Source organism: Salmo salar, chromosome ssa02, assembly GCF_905237065.1.
Source record: "Salmo salar chromosome ssa02, Ssal_v3.1, whole genome shotgun sequence".
Taxonomy (NCBI): domain Eukaryota; kingdom Metazoa; phylum Chordata; class Actinopteri; order Salmoniformes; family Salmonidae; genus Salmo; species Salmo salar.
Genome location: NC_059443.1, coordinates 86,060,866 through 86,068,042, shown reverse-complemented (window position 1 = coordinate 86,068,042; position 7,177 = coordinate 86,060,866).

The window sequence follows — 7,177 nt, the reverse complement described above, 5'->3', positions numbered from 1 at the left end:
GCTCAAGTAGCTTGTTAGCTACGGGGATGGTAGTCTTCAGACGTCTGGACAGAAGGCGTTGTGCTGGGCTGCTGTCCATGTTTTCGGTGGGTGTGTTCCTCCACTGTAAGATCGCTTTCCATGGGTCGTTGCTGTCGCGCGCGGCCCTGCTTAACAGGTTCTTTGCAATCTTGACAGCTGACTGCCTTGCCATTTGCTTTTGGGTGTCTTGGAGAGGAGGTCATGTGGTCAAACTCCCATTCTGAGGCGAAACGCTTGAACTGTGCAGTGAATTGTGGGCCATTGTCCGTGATTACCTTGTCAGGCTGACCTTGCCTGGCAAACTGCGCCTTGCAGCGCTTTATGACCGTCTCTGCAGACAAGTCAGGGAGCAGTTCAATTTCCCAAAAGTCAGAGTAGTGATCAACAATGAGAAGATAGTCCTTTTGTCTGTGGCTGAATAAGTCCATGCTGACGATTTGCCAGGCCCTTGTGGGCAGTTCGTGTGACATCATGGTTTCCTTTTGCTGTTCATGAGCGTACTCGTTGCACGTGGTACAGTTGCTGACAAAGTCTTTCATTTCTGCTTGCATGTTTGGCCAGTATAATGTTTCACGAGCCTGGCGGTAGCATGCGTCACCTCCAACGTGACTGGAGTGTATGCGGGTAAGCATCTCTGGACGTAGCGATTTGGGAATAATGACCTTCTGACCTCTGAACAAGACGCCATTTTGCACGCTGATCTCATCTCGAAAGGTCCAGTATTCTCTCACTGTGAAAGGTGTCTCCTCTTTCAGGTATGGCCAACCTGCGAGAGCCATGGACTTCAGTGATTGTAGGTGTTCGTCCTTGTCAGTGTGTTGCCTGATCTGGGCTAGGCGGTGATCTGTGACGTTTAAGTAGTCTGCCTGATTGATCTGTTGAACATCTTGTTGTTCCTGCTGTAGCGAACAGATGGCCTGCCGCTGATAGGCAGTGCCTCTGCCTGTACATTGTGCCGTTGCCCTGCTCAGTGTGTCGCTGATGTACATCTCTGGTCCTGGCTTGTAAATGACCTTCAGGCTGTAGTTTTGCAGAGTCAGGAGCATGCTTTGAAGCCTCTTGGGCGCGTTGAGGAGAGGTTTTCTGAATATGGCAATGAGTGGTTTGTGGTCAGTTTCAGCGGTGACCAGCTCTCGACCATATAAGTAGTGATGGAATCGCTGGCAGGAGAAGACGATGCTGAGGCACTCTTTCTCAATTTGTGCATAGTTCTGTTCGGTGGGGTGAGCGCTCTCAAGGCAAACGCAACGGGCTGGCCTTCCTGCATAAGGCAGCATCCAAGTCCCCTTTGGCTGGAGTCACTCTGGATTGTGACAGGCTTCGTGACGTCGTAGTAGCGCAACACTGGCATGGATGAAGCCAGAGATTTCATCTCCTGCACCGCAGCCTCGTGCTTGGGTAACCAGTGCCATGGTGTGTCTTTGTCCAGCAACCGGCGCAGAGGCTCACAGACTGCTGATAGGTGTGGCATGAACTTTGCAAGATAGTTTGCAAAACCGATGAGACGCTGTACTCCTTTTGCATCAGATGGGTTTGGCATGTCGAGGATCGCTCGGACCTTGTCTGGGTCCGGCTTCAGGCCTTTTGCCGAGAGAATGTGGCCATGGAAGTGGACGTCTTTCACCTTGAACTGTAGCTTCTTCAGGCCAAGACGAAGCTTAACTGATCGACAGCGCTCCATCAGTGCCAGGAGCTTCACATCGTGGTCGCGTTCTGCTTCTTCGTCTGTGTCACCACAGCCTACGATCAGGACATCATCGGCGATGGGTTCAATGTTCTTGAGCCCAGCCAGTAACTCGTGCTGCTTGCGTTGGTATACCTCAGGTGCCACTGAGACACCAAACGGGAGCTTGAGCCAGCGTTTCCGACCCCAGGGGGTCCAGAAGGTAGTCATGAAGCTGCTTTCTTCGTCCAGCTTGCATTGAAGGAATGCATCTCGGGCATCCACCAAGGTGAAAATCCTGGCCTTGGGAAGCTTGTAGAGGACATCCTCTAGTGTTGGCATGATGTAGTGGGATCGTTTCAGTGCTTGGTTCAGATGCTTTGGGTCGATGCAGACCCTCAGCTTCTCTGTTTTTTTCACTATGACCATATTGCTGATCCAGTCAGTTGGTTCGGTCACAGATGTCATGTGGCCATCGGCCTCGTACTTGTCCAGCTGGGCCTTCACAGCCACTTTCATTGCAATGGGCACATTGCGAGGAGCACACTGGACTGGAGTGATGCTCTCATCCACTTCAAAGTGTACCTCCCCAGGCACTGATTCAACGGGCATGTTGAATATATCGTCATATCTGCTGAGTAGTTGTTCTTTGGACAGGGGTCCATGCTGGATATGATCCACAACGTGCAGGTCATTTGGTACAGTGAACTGCATCAGTCCCAGGCGTTCGCATGTAGAGCCTGAGAGGAGAGGATGTTGACTGGTTTTCACAATCTCAAACTCCAGCTTGTGTTTGCGTCCCCGAATAACACATTCGGTCTCAAAGGTGCCCATAGAGCTCATTAGCTCTCCTGAGTACAGCTTTAGTCTAGTATCGCTGGGCAATAGATGTGTGTCAGGTGCCAGATTGAGTTTGTCTTTGTAGCTCATTATGTTGCATGTAGCACCGGAATCCAGTTGACATTGTTGTTGCTTGTTGTGTAATCGTAGTGTCACAAACCATTTCTTCCCTCTTGAGTGTACAGCCCCAATGGATTCATGCATGTAAATGTCACTTCACTGTTCAGCTCTGAACATTGAGTGACATCATCAACACAGTGAATCTTGCCCTCACTCACCCTTCTTTTGCTTTTGAGACACACTTTTGCAAAGTGATTATCAGTTCCACAAGCTCTGCATGGTTTTCCATAGGCAGGGCAGTGCTCTTTGCCACGTGTGTGCGTATTCCCACAGTATTTACATGCTACTGGGCTCTCTGTGTTCACCGTTCGTGGTGATTTACTCTGCCTCGATTGGTTTTGCCTGAATGTCTGCCTAGCAACAGCGTGAACAGTATCAACGTCAGAGCGTGGGGTTTCGATTTCCATTGCTCTCATTCTCATGTCAGTGACTTCGGCAGTGCGGCACATTTCGATGGCAGTTACTAATGTTAAGCCTCTCTCTCTCTCAGTAGACGCCGGCGCGTATCCTCATTTGCAATTCCCAGTACTATTTTGTCACGAATCAATTAATCTTTCAATCCCCCGTATTCACAAGTGGCGAATTTTTCTCTCAAACGGGTTACAAAGTTGTGTACTGACTGACCCTCTTCCTGTTTGCAGCTTCCGAAAACGAACCGCTCGTAAATTACGTTTCTGGCGGGTTTGAAGTAATTCTCCAATGCATCCAATATAGCCTTTGCATCACACTGTTGTCGCGCTGTGAGGGTGAGATTGTGCCGGTAGATATGCCTGCATTCGCTGCCCATTAAACTCCTCAGAGTTGCCGCTTGTACCTCGTTGGGTTTCTCATGTAGACCGGTCGCCAGCGCATAGTCCTCGAATTCATCCCTGAAATTGTCCCAATTAGTATTCCAGTCCCCTGTGAGAACCATGGGATTTGGTGGCGGAATGTTCGCTGCCATAGCGATGGAATAGGAGATCTCTTTGCCTTCAGTCATCGAGGTAGGTAGTGATGCTAGCTAACCAGTTAACAACTAGTTGATCAGTGTTGTGACTAGGAGTAGGAATCGGCGTGTGTTCGCATATGGAACGTAACCGCGCCTATACTGTACTTAGCTACAAAAATAACAAACGTATGGTTTTCGAGCCACTTCTGATACCATGTTCCAGTATGATATATTGGATAAAGTAATAAAGACAGACACCAATGTCTAGTTCAATAGCCTTGTTCATGCATTGTACAAATCCCTACACGCGGAGTCCCAGGAACAGTCCGGCTAGTCGATTACCTATCAACTAGACTCCCCCCCCCTAAATAAATCAATATCAGTCAATATATTTTTTTCAGTGATTTCTTTTTTTCGTCAACCTTTCCATCGCATCTTAAACTTCTTACAGGGCCGGCACTAGGACCGGGGAGGCTGCTGCTGCACTAGTGACTGTTAGACTTTCTTCAGCAAAGATGGCGGACAGAAATACTAGGAGAGAGGGGTACCCCTACACAGAACTGAATTGGATCAAAGATGGCGGACAGAAATACTAGGAGAGAGGGGTACCCCTACACAGAACTGAACTGGATCAAAGATGGCGGACAGAAATACTAGGAGAGAGGGGTACCCCTACACAGAACTGAACTGGATCAAAGATGGCGGACAGAAATACTAGGATGGAAGCAAATGTAAGGGATTATAACGTCATAACGAATCATGCAAAAACATGTACAGTTGACAGGAATGTTAGTTAATGTAGAGACAAACGATTATGCTTTATTTTATCGTAAAGTTAATTTACGAAAATCGCAATTTAGCCAGCTAGCTGACTAGCTAACATTAGCCAGCTAGCTGACTAGATAACATTAGCCAGATAGCTGACTAGATAACATTAGCCAGATAGCTGACTAGCTAACATTAGCCAGCTAGCTGGCTAGCTTTATGGGTGTTGTGACATGAGTTTGAAATTGTAATTCTGGTTGTTTTAGGGACTCCTGAAACAACCAGCGAACCAGGCTGTCGTTTTGTGAAACAGTGTATGTATAGATTCTAGCCAACTAAAGAATTTACAAATTTGTAAGCTTGCCTTGCTGATATTTGCCATGCAGATAGCTAGCTACGTTATTTCATCTATGTTCTTCCTTATTGTGCAGTGGATGATTAAAATACCTGTATGCCTATGGATGTGTAGCTAGCTATCTAGCCGATCTGTGTATGGACCCAAACGTTTGGTATACATATTAGTTCAGAACCTAGCTATGAACCTCAGCTATCATAGCCAGTTGTATCAACTTCAAAACAGCCTGAATGACATTAATGAAGCCTATGGATTGAGTAGAATATAATATCATGTTGTGCCAAGGATGCAAGTCGTATATACATGTAGTTATTACCATGCATGAGATCCCCACATTGTAGCCTGTACATTTAATATATTCACTGATCATGTACTCAACCTTGGCAAATAAAGGTGCAGTTTAGGTATGAATGTCTTTGAGGTTATTTTTCAGTCATATCCAATACCAGGAGTATCAAATTCCAGTCTTTGAATGACTCTGTGTCTGCATGTATGTATTACAGTTATACACTTCAACAGTGTTTACCAATCTTGGTCCTGGGACATCAATGGTTACACATTGTAACTAATAGACTAGAAACAGGATTTAACTAGTTAATTCATATATACAGAAATATAATGTTAAAAACAGAACACTACACTTCCTATGCATCATGTAAATACTCTAACACTGGTTCATCTCAACATCTAATGCCCTTCATCTGCATTGATCTGATAAACACAGGATAGGTGGAGTATTTCATCACATTACACTTCATTTCAACCAGTAGAGAATGTGAAATGCTTTAGTGAAAAGCTCATTATCCAAGTGTTATAAATACAAGTTCAATCTGTACTTCAATGCACATCTGTTGTGCATTATAAAAACAGAGGAAGAAAGAGGTGGCGGGAGAGTGTAGGTTCCGTCCCTCTCTTCGCCCCAACCTGGGCTCGAACCAGGGACCCTTGCACACATCAACAACAGACACCCACGAAGCTCCGTTACCCATCGCGCCACAAAAGCCGCGGCCCTTGCAACGCAAGGGGAAACCCTACTTCAAGTCTCAGAGCGAGTGACGTCACTGATTGAAAGGCTATTAGCGCGCACCACCGCTAACTAACTAGCCATTTCACATCGGTTACACTCACCCCCCTTTTGACCTCCTCCTTTTTCCACAGCAACCAATGATCCGGGTCAACAGCATCAATGTAACAGTGTAGGTTCCGTCCCTCTCTTCGCCCCAACCCGAGCTCAAACCAGGGACCCTTGCACACATCAAGAACTGACACCCACGAAGCATCGTTACCCATCGCGCCACAAAAGCCGCGGCCCTTGCAACGCAAGGGGAAACCCTACTTCAAGTCTCAGAGCGAGTGACGTCACTGATTGAAACGCTATTAGCGCGCACCACTGCTAACTAACTAGGAAGGCAGCACATGATTAATGAATCACAGTGCTACATAAATATTCTCTCAGTTCATCACAATTACATAATAGTCTCATGTCGGTTCAAAAGGTTCTTAAAAGCAGGTGAGGTGGCGATGATGGCATCCTCTCACATCAAAACATACCTGCAGACGAGACAGATGGAGAGAGAGAACATGTTTAAGCCTTGTGTTTTTATTTTTTATTCCGACATTGTTAGTCATCAATCAGGAGATGAAATGCAAAATTGACCTTGGATCATTAACTCTGGGACTACTGCATCTCTATCTTTATTTCAATGTAAAGCATCTCTTTAATAATACTTCCTGTATAATATAAACTGACCTGGGATCATTAACTCTGGGACTACTGCATCTCTATCTGTATTTCAATGTAAAGCATCTCTTTAACAATACTTCCTGTTGACCTGACCAAGTGACCTCTCACCTCTGATCATGCTGTGCCCTCTATGTAGCCAGTTCAGATGCAGGAGGGGTTCACTGACACAGCTGATATAACCTAGAGGATTTAGGGAGAAGGGGAGAGAGGGATGAAGTGAAGGAGAAAGACTGTTATTGAGAAAATAAGGTAGTTAAAGCGACAGTGTTGAACAGGAATCTGTGTGGCCTCACCTGGTGTCCACACCACACTAAGTGGCTGCAGAGTACTTTATGCTGAAAAACATGAACGGACACACAAGGACAAACAAGATGGTGTAGTTATAGAAATAATGAAGTGTCTTACTATTCTCCATGGTTGGCCCTCTTGCCTATTCTTTGAAGGTGGAAGGAGCCGCAGTTTTACACCTGAACCTGCTTACTGCACAACACAATCCATCAATCAGATTGATACATGAGTGTGTAGGTGTGGGTTATAGGGTGTCAAATTGTTCTACATTTTTTCCAATATGGGGGATTTAAAATAGCCTGTTTTGTTTTTGCACAGACATCACACCCTTACCTAAATAGCACCCTCACCTGAGAAGTAGAAATCAAAGGGAGAGAAACTGTGAATTGAATAACTGCAGTTGACATAGCTAAGTAAATGGAAGAATACTCTTATTGCAATGTGAATGGCTCT